Raw genomic sequence first — 23,990 nt, 5'->3', positions numbered from 1 at the left:
GTGATCATCTGCCGATCAAAATTTCAATCACCAATGATTCGTGTCAGGCTCGCCAGATTGACGTCGCGTATGACCTCACGAAGCATATCGACTGGGGTAAATATGCTGAATTGGTCTCAGAGGGCGAGCAGTCGGTTGACGTTCTTCCACCGCAGAAAGAGTACCAATACTTGTCCGGGTTAATCGTCGAAAGTGCTCTACAAGCGCAGCGTAGACCGGTTCCGGGAACTTCGATACGGCGAAGAACCCCCACATTGTGGTGGGATGAGGAATGTACCGGAGCCTATCGCGAAAGATCCGCCGCGTTTAAAACATATCGGAAGCGAGGTACACGGGAGAACTACGAGTGGTATTCCTCTCTCGACCATAAGTTCGCGAACCTCGTGAAGGCGAAGAAACGTGGTTATTGGAGGAATTTCGTCAACGGTTTATCGCGGGAGACGCCAATGCGAACTCTCTGGACGGTCGGAAGGAGAATGCGCAACGCGGTATCGGTTAATGAGGATCGAGAAAGCTCGCCTCGATGGATTTTCGATTTCGCAAAGAAAGTCTGTCCGGATTCGGTCCAAGTACAAGCGAATTTTCGTCGTTATCCACCCGAAAGGAATGCAATGGATTCACCCTTTTCGATGCTAGAATTCTCACTCGCGCTTCTGTCATGTAACAACTCTGCCCCAGGAATGGATAGAATTAAGTTCAACTTGCTTAAAAACCTCCCAGACGTCGCAAAGAGGCGCTTGTTGAATTTATTCAATCTATTCTTGGAGAGCAACACTGTTCCGGATGACTGGAGACGAGTGAGGGTTATTGCCATTCAAAAGCCCGGGAAGCCCGCGTCGGATCACAACTCGTACCGTCCAATTGCGATGTTGTCGTGCTTAAGGAAGCTGCTAGAGAAGATGATTCTCCATCGGCTTGACAAATGGGTTGAATCGAATGGCCTTCTTTCAGATACTCAATTCGGTTTCCGCAGAGGCAAGGGAACGAGCGATTGTCTGGCGCTGCTTTCTACAGAAATTCAACTGGCCTACGCTCAAAAAGAGCAAATGGGCTCAGTATTTTTGGATATTAAGGGGGCTTTTGATGCCGTTTGCGTTGATGTCCTTTCAGACAAACTCCACGAGTGTGGGCTTTCTCCGATTTTAAACAACTATTTGTACAACTTGTTGTCTGAGAAGCACATGTTTTTCTCTCATGGAACCTCGGCAACTTCACGAATTAGTTACATGGGTCTCCCCCAGGGCTCATGCTTAAGCCCCCTTCTTTACAATTTTTACGTCAGAGATATCGACGAATGTCTCGTGGAAAATTGCACGCTACGACAGCTTGCGGACGACGCCGTGATCTCTATCACCGGACCAGAGGCGGAAGATCTGCAAGGACCACTGCAAGATACCTTAGACAATTTGTCTGCTTGGGCTGTAAAGCTGGGTATCGAATTCTCTCCGGAGAAAACTGAGTTAGTTGTCTTTTCTAGGAAGCGTGTTCCAGCAGATCTAGAGCTTCAATTTTTGGGTAGGGAACTCACTCAAAGTCTTTCACATATGTATCTGGGGGTCTGGTTCGACTCTAAAGGCACCTGGGGAAAGCACATTAATTATCTGTATCAGAAGTGCCAACAACGAATCAACTTCATGCGTACACTTACCGGAACATGGTGGGGAGCCCACCCGGAAGATCTGATAAAGCTTTATCGTACAACGATACTGTCGGTTCTCGAATACGGTAGCTTTTGCTTTCAGTCCGCCGCGAAAACACACATACTGAAGCTAGAGCGTATCCAGTATCGCTGTCTTCGGATCGCGTTAGGCTGCATGAACTCGACGCACACAATGAGTTTGGAGGTACTAGCAGCAGTACTCCCTTTATCAGATCGTTTCGTGGAACTGTCGTTAAGGTTCCTCATCCGCTGTGAGGTGCTGAATCCATTGGTAATTGAAAACTTTGAGAAGCTGATCGAACGAATTCATCAAATAAAGTTCATGACAGTGTACTACTCGTACATGACTCTGGAGGTTCACCCTTCTTCGAATGTTCTCAACCGTGATTGCTTCCCAGACTTCTCCAATTCCACTATAGTTTTTGATCTGTCCATGTTGCAAGAAATCCGTGGAATTCCAGATCCGCTCCGATCGGAGCACATCCCAAAAATTTTTGCAAACAAGTTTGGCCAAGTCAGTTGCGACAGAAGGTTTTTCACTGACGGGTCAAAAACAAATGATTCCACTGGATTTGGTGTATTTAATGAGCTTCATAGCGCCGCCCATAAACTTCAAAGTCCTTGCTCAGTATACATCGCAGAATTGGCGGCTATACACTACGCATTAGAGCGAATTGCCTCTCTTCCCTCTGATCAATATTTCATTTTTACGGATAGTCTCAGCTCAATTGAGGCTATTCGCTCAATGAGGCCGGTGAAGCACTCCCCGTATTTCCTGAGCGAAATTCGATCAATTCTGAGTGCTTTATCGCATCAAGCATATAACATCACTTTGGTTTGGGTCCCTTCACATTGCTCGATCCCGGGCAATGAGAAAGCGGACTCACTCGCCAAAGTGGGCGCTATGGAAGGCGATATTTGTGACCGTCATATCGCTTTCAATGAATTTTTTTCGATTGCTCGTCAGCATGCCTTGGTTAGTTGGCAACAAAAATGGGATGCAGGAGAGTTGGGCAGGTGGTTACACTCAATTCTCCCACAGGTATCGAAGACGGCGTGGTTCAAGGGGTTGGATATGGGTCGAGATTTTATCAAGATAATGTGTCGACTTATGTCCAATCACTACTCTCTGGGCTCGCATTTCTATCGAATAGGGCTCACAGATAGCAATCGTTGTAGCTGTGGTGCAGGCTATCAAGATATCAACCATGTTGTGTGGGAATGTCCCGAATACGGTATTGCCAGATCCGATTTATGTGCATCCCTCAGGGCCCGAGGGAAACCAGAAAAGGAAGACATTAGAGATGTGTTGGGTAAACTTGATCTTGAGTATATGAAGCTTGTGTACGACTTCTTGAAGCAAGCTGAAGTCTTCGTCTGATATCCCCGTCTTGTTGTTCCACTTGTCCACCTCGTGTCTTTATTTGATATCCCAGTCTTGTTGCTCCACTTGTCCACCTCGTGTCCCTTCGAAAATCGTCTGTATGTATCGTTACAGGTTGTATGTCCACTCTACGTTTGACCAGCAGCAATACGCCACACCAAGCTGCCACGTGTCAATGAAAAGCCCCATCACCCTATCCTTTCCTCAAATATTTTTGTTCCCCCTAACCTCGACCAAACCGCGAGTTTTTCGGTTTCCCAAAACTAACATAGTTTATAAGACAAAAACATGAAATTGTAAATAGTTTTAACTGGATTCGGCTCCGTTATGCCTGTTGGCGCATGAGCCTTAAATAAATGATTAAGTAAAAAAAAAAAAAAAAGTATCTTTATGAAAACATTAAGACCTTGAAAACCTTGTTTAATTTTTGAAGATAATATAAGTTAAGATTTCGCCGAAGGTGCTTTTTCCCATGTTCCAGAGGTTCCTCCTCCCAAATCTTGGTAATGACCCAGTGTAGTGCTCACACCAGTGCTTCCCCACCGTATTTTAGTAGCTCGCCTGGTTGTTGATCTGCCCCAGCGGAGTTGTTGTTTTCAACCGGCTAACTTTCTACTCAATCTCTTGGAGGTTAGAGGTAGGAAATCTTTTGTCTTGCACACGTACTTCTAGATCTGTTACCACGCCACGTTCAGCGCATTCAACGTCGCCATGGAGGTGCTCATCGTAGTGCTGCCGTCACCTCTCGACCACCTTACGCTCGCTCATGAGAAGATTCCCGTGATTGTCTCGGCACTTGTCGGCTTATGGCACAGAGCCATAGCGCGGTACAGCTCTTCCATCGCTTCGTGATCTCGTTCTTCCTGCTGGCGCTTCTTCCTCCGGAAGACTGAGTTCTGCTTGTTCCACGCCTGTATATAACGTGCCTCATTCGCCCTCGTATGGTAATACAACATTCTCGTCCATGCTGCATTCTTCTCGATTTTTCAACTGTTGATAATCGCCGTCGTACCAGTCGTTCTGTGATTCGGAGTCGCGAAGCCTAGTGCTGCAGTCGAGGTACTATCTATGGCGGATCGGATGTCCCTCCAGCCATCTTCAAGTGTAGCTGCGCCAAGATGCTCTTCCGTTAGTAGAACCACTGCTAGCTGCTGCGCGTAGTCTTGAGCCACTTCCACGTTACGCAGCTGCTCGAAGTTGAGCCGCGGTGTTCGACTTCGATGCGTGGTAATAACTGTCGAAAGTTTTGAGCGCATGCATATAGCGATTAAGTAGTAATCCGAATCTATATTCGCACTGCGGTATGTGCGAACATTGGTTATATCGGAGAATTTACCGTCGATTAGAACGTGGTCTATTTGGTTTTCTGTTTGATGGTCGAGTGATCTCCAGGTGGCTTCGTGGATATCTTTGGGGGGAAGAAGGTGCTTTGGAATACCATACCACGGCACGGGAGGCTGCAAAGTTTACGCATCTCTGGCATACGGTGTGCAGGCAGGTTCGCCCGATAACCGGTCTGTACATTTCCGCATTTCCTACATGCACGTTCATGTCGCCGACAACGATTTTCACGTCACGCGGCAAGCAACCATCATATGTTTGCTCTAGCTGCGCGTAGAACGCTTCTTTCTCGTCATCAGGTCTCCCTTCGTGTGGGCAGTGGACGTTGATGATGCTGTAGTTGAAGAAACGGCCCTTAACTCTCAACATGCATATCCTTGCGTTGTTGATCGGCTGCCACCCGATCACACGTTGACGCATCTTGCACAACACTGTAAATCCTGTTCCCAGTTCACTGATGGTGCCACAATTCTGGTAGAAGGTAGCCGCCCGATGCCCGCTTTTCCACATTCTCTGTTTAGTCGGTTCAGTCCAACAAAGTTCCTGCAACGCCACGATGTTGAAGTTGCGGGGATATAATTCGTCGTAATTCGTCGTATATTATCCTGTCATATCCTACGAAACCAAGTGACTTACAATTCCAATTTTCCAATCGTAGTCCTTTTTTCGTCGCATGGGTATTTGCCGATTGTATCGAATCGTATTTTCTCCTATGTTATTCGAAAGTGGGAAGACGCTGATCTGGCTACCATCTTGGATCTAGCTGGGCGTGATGCAGCATTTCTTATTCAGCCGCTGGATGCCAGAAAAGACGTTGTTCGAGCAGCACCTCCTTGGTGAACAGAAGCTCTGGTCGTCCCTCCTCAATCTAGCTGAAGTAAGAAGGACAACAGTGCCCAGGCTGCACTACTAGCTAAGCAAACAACTCTTAGCTGGCGGTCTTTGTCTTCGTTTGACCCGTGGAAGCATAAGCTAGGAACTTGTGAGGACTAGAGCTATGTTGGACGCCCTCCTTATCGACTCACCGTTTTGTAGCCCATTGTTCACTGGATCTCAGTGCAATTAATACCAGTTCAATCGCGCAATAGAAACCATTGATATGCACAGTCAGTCTAAACTAAGCTATGCTAAATCACTGACTTGCAAGCTCACTCAACAAAATTCACTCATTAACTTATCAAGGCACATGGCACAGAGTGCTTGCAAAATCGACAAACAATAACATTGGACAACTATGCGTAGAACGGCAGTAAACATCATCCAATACCAGCGGCACGCCGACAATCGGCATTCCCATTTTCAAAACGAACCGATACTCAAACTGGATTGGCGCGGCATGACAGCCAAAATATGTACCAGGGTGAACGTTGGCTAGTGGATCGCCCGCCGCCGCAGATTGTCCGAAGCGTTTCATATCTATCACAACACGGCTGCTGGCTGCTATAGGCAAGGTAGGATCCGCGTGAACAGGTTTGTACTTTCGAGCCTATTTCCTTGTTGTGCGGCGGCACTGATAACGAAAGATGTAGACCTGAAGCTGACCGAAACTGCGACCGCGACTATAAATCCAAGCATATGCGAGCCGATCTGAAAGGGAAAAAGTCACGATAATAGCAGTGTTAACCAGCCAATCAGCAACAGATGCGAGGGTAGGCCGGAAAGAGAAAAGTCCAAATTTTATGTTGTTATGATTGTCAAATGTTAGGATTAGGCAGTTAAGCTCCCAGATGGTGAGGCACAAGATGATTGCTACAACCGGTAGTTTTGGAGAAAATTTATATAGAGGATTGTATATCGCTTATTTCAGGAGTATTGCATCAACTACTCTGTCTATTCGGAAGAATATTAATGCTAATAGATTAATAGAAAAAAATCAGTGAAAAAATCAGTATGTTTGTCATATAAAACTAATAAAAGATTTTGAGGATAAAAAACAAAAGCATTTTTGGAAAGAAGTGACCTCTGAGACCTGTTTGTAATTGCATCCCGAGTAGAGGAAAAGAGCTCAATAATAGCATATTTTGATATGGAGATCAAAAAGTGATATGGGTTTGATTGACATAAGAGATAAAAGATCTAAAAATAAAATCAAAAAATTACTCCTGGAACATCATCATCAAATCATATTTAGATTTTGTAAGATCTAACCAATAGCAGCGAGCTTTTCGTATGATCTTGAATTATCAAATTTTGATATTGTTCAGATGTTTCAGGAACATTTTTCAGATATTATTTTCAGATCTTTTATCTCTTATATCAATCAAACCAATATCATGTTTTGATCGTCAGTATTTTACCTCTACCCGGGATGCGACGCATTTAAAGTATATACATATACTCCCCGTGAGCAGCCCCTTATAGCATTCACGTAACTTAACTTTTCACATAAAAAAAACTCCCAAAGTCTCCATTCCATAGAATACCTGAGTGAGAAGCATTAACATTTTCATTGCTTGTGCTAACTGTGCGTCAGCTTCGGCCACCGCAAACAATCTCGAAAGCGCGAACAAAAACGAGCACGTAAATAAATTGGAAACACATTAAGCATCCCTTTTTTCATAATGGAGCATAAAGTTGCGAATTTATGCGCCGAGACATAAAATTCCTACGTTTGGAATTAATTTTTCATGTTTCCAAATGATACGTCCTAAGCGAGACTGACTTCTCGCTCAACGGTCTCTACGTCTCCATCTTCTCCCCGTAGCTAGGGAACTTTCCGGCTGACGGGGACGGGCCTTCTCTGGCTCTGGCACAACGACGACGACAATGACGGAGACGGAGACATCAGCAGACGGCGGCTTTGGCATTCATATTTCTGAGAGATCACGCGCCAAAAACCACGAGACTGTGGCCGGGCAATGGAAAGAATTCTCGAAATAAAGCTTAAAGGAAATCATTCGTCTTCCGCATTGGTTCTTTCGTTGGTGTTTTCAACGGCATCACCGCGTTTCAATTGTGCTAAAGGAAGAGAGAGCATATTCTGCAAAGTTTTTGCTATCGATTTACTCATAGTGGTCGACTGATAGGGAATAAAGTCACTTGAAAATACTTTGTGATTGTGCCAGGCTTGATTATATTCCTAATGGGTATGCACCTACTAGTTATAATAAAATGCCTGCCCTTGTAATACTGTCAAAACTCAAGGTACCCACAATTAATTTATATCACGACTCACTCAAAGTGCAAATTGTGGGTGTGGGTGTGGGTGTGGGTCAAATATGATTGTCAAAAAACTCAACGTACCCATCTACAAATTGATAAATTATTGGTAAAATTAGAGAAAAAAAAACACAGCTCAGGTGAGATTTGAACTCACGATCCTTAACCCGTTAACGCCCTAGGTGTCTCACAATTCAAATCTTCAAATAAATTTGTTATCAAAGGTCAAGTTCCAATAAAATAAACATGATTTGACGAAAAAATGGAAGTCTATGGTGTAGTTCCAAAAAAAATTCTTCATTGTAGGTCTTCAATATCTGATAATTTTCTCGAGCTCTATTACAGCACAGCTTCTACGCTATCGTTATATTCTGATCCGTATAGATATAATACAGCTCTAAACAAGTGAGAGAGATGATAACCACTCAAAAAGAATAGAAAAAGAACTTTTAAATTGGGCAGACCCGATAAACGCCTAAAAGTATGCAATGTATGGTCCTTGTAATTTCATGTTGTTTCAACTGCAGTGTTCAATATTTCTCAAATTTGTTTTTTGTACCTAACAAATCAAATAAAGAGTGCTCACTATGTGTAGCATAACCAAACGTTAAAATACTGTAGAAGTTTGATTTTACACTCATAAAGTACCTAATTGAGTTTTTCCTTTAGTACCCCACAAACTCTCTGTACGTACTCACCATACGTAAACTTTTTAGAAATGTTGCATGTTTTTAAAAGAAAATCGTGTTAAATACTGTTCCTTTTTTAATTTGTATCCTTTGACAGATACGTATTTCGACCTCAACTATAAGGTCGTCTTCAGTGTCTCGTACTTACAGGTATTCCACTAACACGCCCAGGTTCATCATCATTCCATGTTTCGATATCAAATTTCAACCAGATATACTCTACAAGGCCTCTCCACTTATGTTTGCACTACTCCATGATTTTTTAGTCGTGCACAATATGTGGGTTTAATGGTACTAGTCTGGGCACCATCAATGTTACAACCACCCAAAAATTCAACTTTATTCGGTCTACCAATTGCAATTTAGAATTACGCACAAAAGTCTGAAAAACATAACGCGGGGGGGAAGAACATTCCCGATAGAAATCCTTGAAGGAATCCCGAGAGGATTTACTGAAGGAATTCTGAGAGGCATATCTGGTAGAATTCTGAGGGAATCTCAGCTGAAAGCTTGATAGGAATCCCTGAAATAATCACAGGAGAAATCCCGGGAGGAATTGCTGTATACATTCCAAGCAAGGATCCCGGCTCGTAGCAAGAATTCATTTAGGATTCTCTGAATATGTTTCAACAGAACACTAGTATACTAAAATGAATCTGTAAAGTAATTCCATGAAAGAACGGTGGTTAAAATTTCTGAAAGAATCGTTTCAGGATTTTCTAAAGCAATTCTGGCAGAAAACTCCGAAGTTTTTCGTGAAGGAATCCTGTAAAGAATACCTGATGGAATTCTTAGAGAGATGATCATGATTCCCGATGACTTCTAGTCCTACCGGTCAGAAGCTGAGCAGGTATTCCTGTAAGAACCATAGAAGAAGTCTCTATGATCTAGGATTGCCTGAAAAAAATCTCGGAAAAAATCTGTATTTTTTCATATTTTTCTTTCGGGAGGAATCCCTTAAAGAGTCACAGCAGGAATCCGAGAAGGAATCTCTGAAAGAATTCCAGCACAAATCCCAGAAGGAATGCAGAAAAGAATAACTAAAAGAATCACAGCAATCTCGGAAGCAATATCTGAAGGAATCCTTGGAATAAACCTGGGAATATTCTCGAAAGGAACACCTGAAGAAATCCCTGGAAAGAATTCCTGAAGATATCTCTAAAAAAACCTCAGCCTCTACCTTACTGTCTTCTTTGCCCTCTATTCCAACCCTCTATCATAACCTTCAACCCTACCATCTGCCATACCCTCTACCCTAGCTCTACCATAACCACTGTATTATCCTTTACCGTACCCTCTAGTCTATATTGTGCTTAATCGTACCGTCTACCCTACTCTCTACCCTAACCTTTTCGTCCCCTAACCCAACTCTCTATCCTTCCCACTTCCCTACCGTCTACCCTATCCTCTACCCTAACCTTCTACTCCACTCCCTCTACTGTATCCTGCACCCAAACCCTCTACCAGACCGCCTTCTCCACCGTATACCCTACCCACTACCCTACCATACTCATCAAGCCTGATCGATAGATACCCATATTGCATGGTATCATAGCTCAAACTACCATTCCATGACCGCCATCTTGGATTTAAAAATAGGGTCAAATGTCGATTTTTGACTTCTACTCATGAAGCTCGGTCGATAGATACCTTGGATATCTTGGATATGATCAGCCATCTTGGATTTCAAAATGGCGTCGGATATTAATGTTTGAGTTCTACCAGTGAGGCCCGATCGATAGATACCCATATTGCATGGCATCATTGCTCAAACTCTCATTCCGTGGCTGCCATCTTGGATTTAAAATTATGTTAAATATCGATTTTTAACTTCTACTCATCAAGCCCGATCGATAGATACCAATATTGCATTGTATTATAGCTCAAACTACCATTCCGTGGCCGCCATCTTGGATATGGTCCGCCATCTTGTATTTCAAAATGCCGTAGGATATTCATTTTTGTGTTCTACTCATGAAGCCCGATCGATAGATACCCATATTGCAAAGTATCATAGCTCAAACTCTCATTCCGTGGCTGCCATCTTGGATTATGGTCCGCCATCTTGGATTTAAAAATGGCGTTAAATATCGATTTTTGACTTCTACTCATCAAGCCCGATCGATAGATACTCATATTGCATGGTATTACATATCAAACTACCATTCCATGGTCGCCATCATGGATATGGTCCGCCATATTGGATTTCAAAATGGCGTCGGATATTCATTTTTAAGTTCTACTTATGAAGCCCGATCGATAGATACCCATATTGCATAGTATCCGAAGCAGCATTGCCATTAAAAAGCATATATTCTGGAGTTTTGACCGCCATCTTGGAACCTAAGCCGCCATCTTGAATTCCAATAACCCTACTACCACATCCACATCCTAAGGAATGTATATGCCAAATTTGATTGAAATTTCTTGCCGCATTCCAGAGTTATGCCGGTACATTGAACGTACATACATTTCAACATACAAATAGTCAAACATACAAACATATAAACATACAAGCATATAAACATACAATCATATATACATTGACTTTTGGATGTATTGATGAACAACTCTGCCGAAGAAATGAACTATAAATCATTAACTATTGTCAGGATTCCAGGGAAATAAATTATTTCCGCATTGGAAATGTAGCTCATAGATCGTGACAATATGTAATCTTTGCAGTATTGTTTACGCCACCTAGTGAACCAGTCACAAACTATATTGTCCACTATGAGCAAGATATGGGTGTGGAGAGCGGTGTCCGGCCATTTGGCCGAACGCCGTTTGGTCGAACTATGGTTAAAATAATCCGGAGGAAGTTTTTCACTTTTCAACCGTCAATATGATCATCATAAATATTTCCTTCTTTTAAATATAGGCTATTCTTTCTAGTTTTACCCTTCAGGGATTATTTGGCGTTGAAACTGCCAATATTTTATCAAAGATTTTTCCTTCTTTGAATCATAGGCTATTCTTTCGAGATATACTGATGCGGTAAGTAGCGGCATGGTCTGGTCACTACAGTACATCATTCATTTTCGGCCAAACGGCATTCGGCCAAATGACCCTTTCGGCCAAATGGCATTCGGCCAAACGGCATTCGGCCAAATGGCGTTCGGCCAAATGACCCGGAACCGTGGAGAGCATCTTCTCTGAAGAAAGTATTCTAAAATTTTGCATAATTCTGGAGATATTCACATCAAAAGGACTGTCCTATTTATAGGACGCTGGGCGTTCGGGGCATCTGTCCTATAAATAGGACGCTGGGCGGATATGGGTTAAATGCTAGAAAAGTTTTTTACCAACTAAGCTATCAAGTAAATTAATGTCGCGGCATTTTAGTTATTATGAAGTGATTAAAGTCTCATTGATAATCCGTTTTCTTCCCTATCCGCAAATCTAAACACCAAAGCCTGAATGTACTATATTACTGAAAACAAGCCGATAGATGGATCGATCAAATTTTACGTTCTTCTTAAAGGCAAGCACTTGTAACCTCAGGTTCAGCATTCTTTTCACAGTTAAAGCTGAACTCTAAACCTGGACAATCAAAAGGGCTTTTCGCAGCAGTACGCTATTCTTTCGCAACCGTCGTCCGAGACAAGCCAGGCATGATGAGGTTTCAACTGTAAAGGTTTTATAGCTTTTCACGCCATGGATTCAAAGTTTGCAAGAAAAGGAAATTGGATTCTCCTTACATCAAAGCATCGCCCCATCATTCATTCACTGCATTGCATTTGGATAGGGGCCTACTTCCAGATGACCGGCTTTTGGCTCTTCCTTGTTGCCTTGATGTATTACAATAATTTTAAGGCGATAAATTTGCGCACTTCTATCTTAATTCGTGACGTTCTCGCGGCTGTGCGGGCTGCGATTTCTTTTGTCTCGAGCGCGCGGTACTTACTGCTTATTCATTATATACGGCGTATGATGTCCGATTTCTTGCTTTCCTTCCTCCAAGCAGCGCGCCAGCCAGTAGTGGTCGTTCTGCCGCGGTCGGTTGGTCGCATTGCTGGCCGCTGTTCCGGTGAAAGGAGAACCGTTTATACGAATAAGGCGTGAAAATTATGATTACTGATAAATCCTAAATAATTTGCAGTGAGAAAAGTGCAGTAAGACAAGCTCCAAGCGCTTTGACCTGGTGCGTCGTCGTGGTCTGCTTTTCTTTCCTCCTGCCTGCACAAGGAAGCCATCACAAGAGCTGAGTTGGTTGCCACATCTTGTTGAGCCAGCGAACCAACCAACAACCACTACCTAAGGTACCTACCATGTGTGAATCGCTGTCCGATCCGTGCTAAATGGCCCAAAGGTCATGGGAATAGCGTTGCACTCAACACTTTGCTGGGTTGAGACTGAGAATGAACGGTTTCTTGGCGTTTATATCGGTTCCTTTGATTGGATTCTTTTGTAGACGTTTGCTGCTTGGCTGTTTTCATATGAAATAATGGAAATCGTTTGCAACGCACGTTATAAATATCGAATCGTGTTCAGCGGTAACGTACTTCGCGTTTATTGGGATTGCGTTCAATATGCCTTCTTGAAGAATCACCGTCCAGTTAAATGTTTATATGAAACCACACCAGGAAGTAAGTTATGAAGTCTGTTTTGGAAACCAGGCCTTGATTCAGTCACAGTCACTGTCAAGCATCGTGGATTATCGGATAAACACAGGAACTAACAACTCGAATTGTTGCTTGCAATCTAGGAGTATTCATGGTCGACTTATTTTCTCTCTTTGTTTAGGCTGAGCCCATGGACATCTTGGCCCTAGACCTGTGCGCCGCCGCGCCACGCCGCCGCCGCCGACACGTTTTGCCCCACGCCGACGCCGACCGTAATATCGGCGGCGCGCCATACGCCGATGTTTGTCACGCCGCCGATTTTCATTTTTCACGCCGGTGATCAGTGCAAGAAAAAAAATTTGTTTAAATCAAGTTGAGATAAAATACTAAAATTCTTTCGAAGATTCCTCTTAAATTCCAATCAAAGAATTCTTCAGAAGTTCCTTCAGAGATCTCTTCAAGAGTTTCTTCAAAATTGTCTCCAGTAGTTCCTTCAGATATTCAGGGATGCCTCTAGGGGTTTCAATATGCCTTTTTTCAGAAAATCTCTCAGGAAGATCTCGACAGAAGTACCTTCAGATTTTTTTTCAGGAGATTCAGGGATGCCTCCTAGAAATACATTCAAGATTCATCTAGAAGATTCATCAGGGATTCCCACAGGAGGTCCTTCAGAGATTAGTCAGAGAGTTTCTCCAGGGATTTCTTCTAAAATTTCTTCAGGAATTCTTACAGGAGTGTCTTCGAGATTTGTCCAAGAGTTTCTTCAGAAATTCTTCTAGGAAATCTTTCAGGAATTCCTCTAGAATTGCAGCTACGGGTTTCTTCTGGCGTTCTGTGTTCTTCTGAAATCACTGCAGGAGTTCCATCAAGGGTTGCATCAGGAAATCCCTCCTGGAATTTTTTCAACAATCCCTTCTGAAATTCTTTCAGGGATTCCCCTCGGTATGCCTCGTGGAAATTTTTCAGAAATTCTTTCAGGAGTTCTTTAGGCATATGTCTAGGAGTTCCTTAAGATATTCCTACAGAATTTCCTCCATAGATTATTTCATAAGCATTTTCGAAGATTCATGCAGTATAGTAGTTCTTTCAAGGAATGCTCCAGAAGTTCCTTCGGTGACCTCTTCAGGAGTTCCTTCAGGGATCTCCCCAACAACTCCAGGAGGATTCAGGGATGCCTCCAGGTGTTCATTAGGAATTCCTTCAAAAGTTTCTCTAAGCTATTTCAACAGGAGTTCGCTCGGGTATTCTTTCAGAAGTCAGAAGTCTTCAGAGATTTTTTCAGGAGGATTCATAGATGCCTCCTGGAGATCCATCAAGAGTTCCGTTAGAAGTGCTTTCAGGAATTCTAACAAACGGTCCTAGAAATTAGTCTAGGAGTTCCTGCAAGGATTTCTTCTGAAGTTCATTTGACTTTGTAATGGCTTTTTCAGTCTTGACAAATTTCAAATACAGCTATTTAATCTTGTCCGACATTTCGTTTACATTTGGTACCTTTCTCACGGACTCAATTATTGCCGATTTTTCGTCCAGTGTTGTTCTGTCGAACAATGGTTCTCGAACGGATTGAGTTTTCTCTCACAGCAGTTAACGATTTTTGGATTCGACTGCGATAGAATTTAACTTTGAAATGGCTTTTCTAGCCTTGACAAAATTCAAATGTAGCTATTTTATTAAGTTCTTTTAGAAATTCATACAGGAGTTCTAACAGAAATTAGTCCAAGAGTTCCCTCCAGGAGTTTCCGAGATTCATGCAGATGTTTCTTCAGAGGTTCCTCTTGAATTTCTTCAGGGATTCCTTCAGAAGTTCATTCAGAAATCTCTCCAGCAGTTCCTTCCAAGAATCTTACAGGAAGATCCAAGGATACCTCCAAGAGAATTGAATTGATTCAGGGAAGTTTATTGGGGGATTCCTACAGAAATCCTTTGACAAATTAATATAAGACTTCCCAGATAACACAAAGTCTTATATGATGTTGAATAGAATGCTAAAGTGGAGGCCATATGCGTACCTGCATCCCATATGCGATCGTGTGTTGACTGGGTTCCTTCCAAGAATCCTTCAGGATATCCATAGGGGATTCCTCGAGAAGTTCATTAAGGAATTCATCCATGAGTTCTCCAAGTGATCGCTCTTCGGGTTCTTTTAGAGATTTTTCCAGGAGGACTCACGGATGCTACAAGAGTTACATCAGAGATTTCCTACAGGAGTTCTTTCAGGGAATCTTATTAAAGTTCTTTCGAGAATTTCCTTAGGAATATAATCAGGCATATTTCCCGGATATTATTGTCGGATCTCTCATGGAGTTTCTATAAGATTTCCTTAAGCATTTCCTTCTGGAATTCCTCCAGGATTTTTTTCGGGGACTCCTTCTGACAATCTATCGGGGATTCCTCCTGGAAATCCTGCAGGGATCCCTCTACCCAGAAAGATTCTCTCGGGAGATTCCGCTGAAAATCTTTCAAGAGTTCCACCTGGAAATCCTTCGGAGATAGCTACCGGAATTCTTGCGGCGATTCCCCCTGGCATTCCTGCAACAATTTCTCCTGTAATTTCTTCGGGGATTTCTCTTGGACTTCCTTCAGGGGTTCCTCATGGACTTCCTTCGAGCATTCCTTCTGAAATTCCTACGGGAATTCCTCCTGGAATTTATTTAGAGATTTTTCAAAGCAATCTTTCGAAAATTTCTCCTGGAATTATTTCGAGGAGTTCCCCTGGAATTCCTACGGGGATTCTTCCGAGATTCCTAGAGATTTCTTTCAAGGTTTCCTCCTAGACTTCCTTCAAGGATTCCTCCTGAAATTCTTTCAAGGATTCCTCCTGATATTCCGTCGTGGATTCCTCCTGGACTTCCTTTGGGGATTCCTCCTGGAATTCCTTCGGAATTCCTTCTGAAATTCCTTCTAAGATACAACTTAAACTTCCATCTTTGAACTCTTCCGCGGGTTCCTCGTATAATTTCTTCGGGAGTCTCTCCTAGAGTTCCTTCAGGAAATTTTCCTGAAATTCTTTGTAGATTTCTTCTGGATTTCCTTCGAGGATTCCTAGACTTACTTCATGGATTCCACCAGAAATTCTTTGAGAGATTTCATTTGATACTCCGTCGTGGATTCCACCTGGAATTTCTTCAGGGTTCCTCCTGGAATTTCTTTGATGATTCCTCTTAGAACTCCTTTAGAGATTCCTCCTGGATTTCCTCATGGAATTCCTCCAACAATCCTCCTGGAATTCCTTCGGTAATTTCTTCCAAAATTCATTCGTGATTCCTCCTGGAATTAATTTGAAAATTCCTTCTAGAGTTCCTTCGGGATTCCTTCGGGAATTCCTTCAGGAATTACTCCTGGAATTCCTATAGGTATTCCTCTTGGAAATCCATCGAGGATTTCGGTTTTAGATCCCTCGGAGATTCCTTCTGGAGTTCTTCGGGGATTTCTCATAGAATTTCTCCAGAGATTCCTCCTAAAGTTCCTTCGGAAATTCTTCCTGCACTTCTTTCAGGGATTCCTCCTTGAATTCCTCCGGAGATTTCTCCTGGAGTTCCTTTGGAGGTTCCTCCTAGAATTCTTCCTTGAATTCCTTCGGCTATTCCTCCTAGAATTCCTTAAGAGATTCCTCCTAGAATTGCTTCTGGCATTTCTCCTGTAATTTCTTCGGAGTTTCCTCTTGGAATTCCTTCGGGGCTTTCTCTTCCAATTTCTTCGGAGATTCCTCATGGAATTCGTCCTAGAATTTCTTCGGGGTTTTCTTCTGGAATTCCTTCGGTGAGTCTTCCTAGAATTCCTTCGGGGATTCCTCCTTCCTGAGTTCTCCTGGAATTCTTTCGGGGATTCCTCTTGGAATTCCTTCGGTCCTCTTAGATTTTCCTTAGGAATTTTTCCCGGCATTTATTCAGAGATTCTTTGGGGATTATTTCTAGAATCCTCCTTGAAATTCCCACTGAAATTCCTTCTGGAATTCCTTCGGGGATTTCTCCTGAATTTTCATCGAGGATTCCTCCCAAAACTCCATCGTGGATTCTTCCTGGACTTTTTTCATGGATTCTTTCTGGACTTTAACGTGGATTCCTCCAGATTGTTTTCCAGAGATTTCTCCGGGAATTCCTTTGAGATTTCCTTCTAGAATTCCTTTTGGGGTTTCACTTCAAATTTCTTCAGAGATTTCTCCTGGAATTCCTTCGGGGATTCCTCCTAGAATTCCTCTTGGAATTCATTCGGCAATTCCTCTTAGAAATCCCTCAGGAGTTTTTCCTGGAATTCCTTCAAGGATTCCTCTTGGATATTTTTCGTTGATTCTTAGGGGATTCTTTCTCGAATTCATTTTGAAATTCCCGCTGGAATACTTTGGAGGATTCTTTCTGGGATTCCTGCTAGGATTTCATAGGTTCCTTAAGGGCTTTGTACAGCAGTTCTTACAGGGAATATCCCAGAAGTTTCTTCATGGATTCCTCCAGGAGCTAGTCCAGGAGATTCTTTAGGGCTCCTCCTGGAATTCTTTTGGAGATTATACTCGGAAATCATTCGAGGATTCCTTGTAAATAGTGCGACCATATTATCAAATGTGATAGCTTCTGAAGGTTCTGAGAAAAAAAAAAACGAAACTGTAGCAAAATCTATATTTTTGCCCTTAATTGGATGCAATGGAGTAATGCAACATGCACTAATACAGATACGGGTAATGTCACAATAGGTCTAATTACTGGCCACAGTGATGGACCCGAACAGGAATAAAAAAGGTGTTCATTCAAACTAAGGTTATAAGTACACAGGGTTCAATATTTGACAAATGAACTCAAGAAAAAACATATGTTTGACACTAATGAAAATTCGATCGAGTCAAACAAGATGTTTGAGCATTGGTTTCTTTTTGGTCAAATACTTCATCCTGTGTACTGGCATAATAATAATTCATGTCATCAATGGTTATGAAGAAGCAAATAGTGGACTATAAATTCTACAGCGTAAGGACAACTTCTTCGTTTCGCCAATGTTGACATTACGGTCAAATTTTGGTCACGCCGATTCACGCCGCCGCCGCCGCCGCCGAAAGTTGCCACCGGCGTGACGCCGATGACGCCGCCGCCGCCGACCAAAAATGGGCCTCACGCCGCCGCCGAGCAAAATAAAGTCGGCGCACAGGTCTACTTGGCCCCTGCGCTGGAGCTCCAATAGGGCACGATCGATGAAGTACTAGTTTTATAGTAATGAGTTGAATTTTTGTATGGTGGGTATTATGATTCCTTGTCTTATTTGATACTGTTTGATCATAACATTGGATAACTGCGTAGTTGTTTTCTCTATTTCTTGTCTCTTCAACAGCACAGTTTTTTAAAGTTTTGCTCAAACTGCATCAAATTAGACAAACACAACCCACATTACTACATTATCTAGTATGTCATCGTTGGTACCCTATTAAAAGCCACCGAGTCGCCATGCACGAATTATATACCACAGGCACCTGTTGCGAAAATCTCTAGCCGTTAAGTATTCTTCACTGATACACACCAGGTTTCACGAACATCATGAACATCAGCGCAGATTTTAAAATAATGCATATGCTTAACGGACGCCAGAGGGTCACTCTCAAGCCAGCCGCCTTCAGGTATCAGAAGGCCGGCTCCAGAGGCACGTTATCCTCCATTTGGGACATTTTTGCCATCGCCAAAATAACAGCCTATTTCATCATCTACCTGAGGGAAAAGGAAGGAAAAAGGATTTGGATGGGGATAGGGACAGGTAGGGAAATAGGAAAAATACCCTGGAAGAGGGTACTAACGCACAAGCGTATCACAATGGGTTCAAACAGCGCCCTGAAAAGGGCACTGTAATTACGCATAAAGCGAAAGAGAGCCTGTAGCTCTTTACCACAGCGGGTTAAGAATAGGCTGACCATACGTCCCGTATTCAACGGGACAGTACCGTTTTAATGACCTTTTAGGGTTGTCCCGTCGTATTGTAGAAAAAGGTCGAAATGTCCCGTATTTTTCGGAAATGAACATCTTAGTGTTGACAAAAAAAGTTAAGTTTGACTTATTAAGATAATGTTTCGAAATATTTTCCTATCATTATTCTTTTCAATGAAACTAATATTCTTTGATTAAGAAGTAAACATTTTGAGTTAAATATTAATAATTTAATGTATCACAAATATTATTTAAAAGCATACTGCAATTCACAGTTTAATAGGTTTTTTGTGCTTCTATTCAAACTCTCAACAAATTTAAAATTTTTGATTGATTTGTCTTTATTATAGAGACTTTCAGCCCTTGGCTGGATCGTCTCTTACCTAAGCTTAAAATGTAGTTTTTGAAGTGTTAAGCCATAATTTTGTATTAGGGTATCGCGCCACTTGGGCGGTGGCTTCTATATTCGTCTGTTTTCCACTGTAACTCAGTCAATTTTGAACCAATTGACTTGAAATGTTGTACACGGGTAGATACTATACCTATCTCACCACATTCCAAAAGTTGTGTCAATTGGTTCAAATTTGACTGAGTTATAGTGGAAAACAGACGAATATAGAAGCCACCGCCCAAGTGGCGCGATTCCCTACCTTAGAATATACCCTTTTTCTTCAGCAATTCTACAGGAATTCACTAGAATAAAATGTTAATTATTCCATTTTTGAACGAATCTTTTTTACAGGAAATTATTAAACCATGCAGGAAGAAGTTAAAGTTAAACAAAATAATCATTCCAATAATGTGATTTATCAAAAGCTTTGATGACATCTACGCTTTTTATATGATTAGGGATTTCAGACTTAAAATACGAAAAATGAAAATATTTGTTGAAAGAATCTCATACTTGTCTCCTTAAACCATTGCCCACAAATATGAAGAAAAAATAAAAATGGTCCAAACTACGACTATCATAAAATAATTACATTCAAAAATAAACATACTATACAGAATATTAGCATTTTCAGCATTGCAAAAAATGATGAAACAATAAAATATTATAACTTTGTGACATATTCCTATGATAATTTTGGCGCGACTTAAATTTCGAAAGTTTTTAAGGTTTGTGTGATCTTATGGTTTTAAATCGCATAAAAATAGCTTCTACAAGTTTCAGCCAATAATAATAGAATTAGAGGGCGATGAATAAAATGTGATTTCCCAAGCAACCAAAAGTTCGGATACCACTTGAAGAACATACTCAGAAGTTTAAGTTTGGTTCAATTCAAGTTTCGTTGAACTTAAATCTCCAAAAAGTTCCTTATGTATTTGTTATGAACTTGGAAGTACATGTACACGCTTTTAACATCTCTTCAAAACGACATTGAAGTCGAAAAAAGGTTCAGAAAGAACTTATGTTGAACTTTAAAACCGAGTTCAATCAAATATTAACCGAACTCATGTTGAACTTTTTCGTGCCTTTAAAACTCAAATAATAGTTCATTTGGACATATATTCCAACAACTTGAAATGTTCCGTTCCGAACTTGTTTCGGACTTGTTTTGAACTTACTACTCAAAGTTCGGATAAATATTGACCGTACCAAAAGTGAACTTCATTTGAACTTCGGCGACAGCGGGGCCGGGGAGAAGTTCTCATTCAATTAAATCACTCGGAAATCGAGCGCAGCAGCCACAGCTTGTGTTAATTTCGCAAGTACACTTTGTTTCACTATAATATTTCAACATACTTACTTGTAATCAACTCAAAGCATCCGTATTGTGTGGCTCAAAGGCTGCCCCCGCAGCGGAAAACTGTTCTGCCCATTCCGCCGGAGTTTTTTCGGCTGCGGATAAAAGTCTTCCAGCTTTGCAGGATGTTTCAACCCCGTCTTACTTGTCGCACCAGCGTGCTGATAATCGACTCTAACTAAGATAATTTGACTCTAACTAAGATAACTTTTATTTTCCAACCGGTTATGAATCTTACTGTCTTCAATTTGTTTTCAAAATTATTTTTTTTAGAAGTTTGTTGAACATGATGTTTTAATACTGCAGAAAAAACATCTAATATCTTTGTCTTTTCTTTGTGCTGGCGCGATCACTTACCGCGCACTAGGTTTTTAGGGACGACACTATTCTTCAGGCCTAGACAGCCACAAAATTAACACCACGGACACTCGCGACGACGTACGGATTTTGGGACACGTGATTCACTGTACCGCGTGCTCACTGGGGACTTTCTTTCTAGCGAGGGATGGTTTAGCGAACGAGTGTAAGCTTCGAGTGTCGAGTACTAACTAATTTATTGTTCAATAAAAATGTTCTCTTAGGGCCAATTTGCATGTGTGATTGTTATAATTGTTGGTCGTGTAGATACAATTTTGCTAAGTGTTTGTGTGGTTTACAATTTATGTTCTACGTGTTTAGTTTTAAGATTATTAACCCTTTGAGATCCGGGTTTCATGTATGATCGCCAACACGCCGGCCGCCGTTGAAACGGTTGTTTCAATGATTTCCGATAGACGATTCTGCTTCGTTTTGGCGTGATGGACCGGTTGGTCTATTCTTCTGATCCGCATCAGGCATTTCAACGACTGGTTCATCGACAGGTAGCAGAAAGACTTCAGTCACTGCTCGTGTGTAGATCCCCTTCGCGGTACGAACATCAACGACCCGAACATGGCCGTCCGATCCTGGCGATACCGCTACGACGCGACCCAAGTTCCATTCTAGGGGTGGAAGACCTTCCTGCTTCAGCAGGACCAAGGATCCCACCTTCACTTCGTCCCGCACACGTTGCCACTTCGAGCGCTGATGGAGCTCGCTGACGTACTCTCGTGCCCAGCGTTTCCAGAAATCCTGGACACTGCGCTTCATCTCCTGGTAACGGTTGAGCCGACCAACAGGATGTGAGGTGTAGTCGGGCTCTGGAATAGAGAATAAAGGTTCTCCCACAAGGAAGTGACCGGGAGTTAGGCTGGACAGATCCTGCGGGTGACTAGACAGTGGCGACAGAGGGCGAGAATTCAGCATACTTTCGATTTGGGCCACTGTAGTGTTGAACTCCTCCAAAGTGAACGATCGACAGCCAAGAATTCTACGCAGGTGGTGTTTAAACGATTTGACCCCCGCTTCCCACAGGCCACCATGGTGGGGGGAACGAGGAGGGATAAAGTTGAACGTTATTCCATTCTCCAAGCAGTATCCATTCCACTGCTCTGTCGAATACTGCTGAAGGTACTGACGACGTAGCTGCTTCAGTTTTCGATCAGCGCCGACGAATGCTGTTGAGTTGTCGCAATACAAATTCACTACGCGACCGCGACGTGCGATGAACCGCTTCACCGCATTGATACACGCGACGGACGTAAGGTCGGTGACTACCTCGAGGTGTACCGCCTTCACCACCATACAAACGAACACTGCGACGTACATTTTCACGTTTGCTCCCCTCCCAACTAACGGGCGAATACCGAAGGGCCCACAGTAGTCCATACCACTATTCGCGAACACTCGTGCCGGCGTGATTCGCACAGACGGTAGAGGAGCCATGAACTGCTCCGTCGGCTTCGGGGCGCAGCGTAAGCAGGTCACACACTGCCGAACGACTTTACGAACGAGATCGCGTCCACGCAGAGGCCAGAATCTTTGCCGAATGGTAGCCAGTAACAAGGTTGGTCCTCCATGAAGAGTCCTTAGATGGAGGGAGCGAGCGATTAACCAAGACAGATGATGTTTGGCTGGTAGAAGAATTGGTGCTCTGGTATCCAAAGAGGCCGACAGCTTTGCCAAGCGTCCTCCTATCCGTAGGAGGCCTGTGTTGTCCAGAAACGGGTTGAGCGACTTCAACGACGATTGGAGTTTCCGGTCCTTGCTGGTCAGTCGCGGCTGAGGATTCGCCGAGTGACAACGAATTTCTTCTGGGAATTCTGTACCTTGGACGGAACGAATGAGCGATTTAAGCGAGTAATCTACTTCGGGCGGCTGAAGAAAACCAACTTTGCGACGATTTTGCGGACTTAGAGCGTTTCGACAGAATCGGAAGCAGTAACTAACTACCCGAAGCAACCTTCCAAGATCCGAGTATCGATGGATGATCGAGTGATCCACGTGGGTCACCGCGAAGGTAATCACCTGGCGAGCTTCCACATCACGAACTTCCTGTTCTTCACGAGTGAGTGACACGATGTCTTCAGGCCAAGTTTCTACGGCCTGAACGAGAAAGTTAGGCCCATGCCACCACAGCGAATCTTCGAGTATTTCTGACGGTAAAACTCCACGAGATATCCTGTCCGCCGGATTGGCCTTCGACGGAACATGGCGCCAGCTGTCGTTGTTTGAAAGTTTCTGGATTTCTGCTATTCTATTCGACACGAACACCTTCCAAACGGTAGGCGGCGATCGAATCCAGTGTAGAACTATACTGGAATCCGACCAGAACGTCACTACTCCGGTGAATCTAGTCGTGCTTCGGACTTGATCCAGCAGCTGACATCCTAGCAAAGCAGCACAGAGTTCAAGTTTCGGTGTTGTAAGTCCACGCAGTGGTGCGACTCTCGATTTGGCTATGAGAAGTTGGCTGTAGTGATCTCCAGCCCCATTCGACGAAACCACGTAGACACAGGCGCCGTAGCCGTGGTCGGAAGCATCGCAGAAGCAATGCATTGCGTAGCTGTTGAAGTCGTTCGCGAGAACTCGGCGTGGAATCTTCAGGTCTGCTAATTGCGGAATTTCTTCACGGAAACTCAGCCACCAATCTCGAAGGTTCTCCGGAAGGTCATCATCCCAAGGAATTCCTATCGCCCACAGCTTCTGAATAAACATTTTGGCACTCATCACCACTGATCCGACCAGTCCGAGTGGGTCGAATAACTGTGCCATCTCGGAGGCCACCACTCGTTTGGAGACCTTGTTCGAGGGCGGAAGCGATGGGATTTTGAATCCAAATTCATCGGTGACGTGCGACCACAACAAACCTAGCGTTTTTATGTTTCCGGAATCGTCGATTTCAGTTTCCGGCGCGAATTCCTTCAGTTCATCCGGCAAGTGAGCCAGAATCCGAGGATCATTGGAGCTCCATTTCCTCAAGTTGAAGCCTCCAAGCTTCAGTAGTTCCGTCAGCTGTATCACTGTCTCAACAGCAGTTTCCAGGTCGTCTTCCCCTGAAAGAGCATCGTCCATGTAGAATCCTTTCCGGATGACCTTTGCACCTAGCGGATATCGGTGCCCTTCATCCTCTGCCAATTGGTTAAGCACACGTGTGGCCAGGTAAGGTGCGCATGACGTCCCGTAGGTC

The 23,990-nt window shown here is 43.1% G+C and overlaps 1 long non-coding RNA gene across 1 annotated transcript; it reads right to left on the bottom strand.

The window, feature by feature from the left end:
• Positions 1–2,786: 2,786 nt before the first annotated feature.
• LOC134291049 (uncharacterized) lies at positions 2,787–3,423 on the bottom strand. The gene is made up of 2 exons (XR_009998903.1): positions 3,119–3,423; positions 2,787–3,071 (listed from the first exon to the last, which is right to left on the bottom strand). It is a non-coding gene; the product is annotated as an uncharacterized LOC134291049 (long non-coding RNA).
• Between the last annotated feature and the right edge of the window lie 20,567 nt (positions 3,424–23,990).

The sequence above is a fragment of the Aedes albopictus genome, chromosome 3, assembly GCF_035046485.1.
Source record: "Aedes albopictus strain Foshan chromosome 3, AalbF5, whole genome shotgun sequence".
NCBI lineage: Eukaryota > Metazoa > Arthropoda > Insecta > Diptera > Culicidae > Aedes > Aedes albopictus.
Note: the sequence above shows the minus strand (reverse complement) of the source record. Positions and strands in the feature narration are given on the sequence as shown.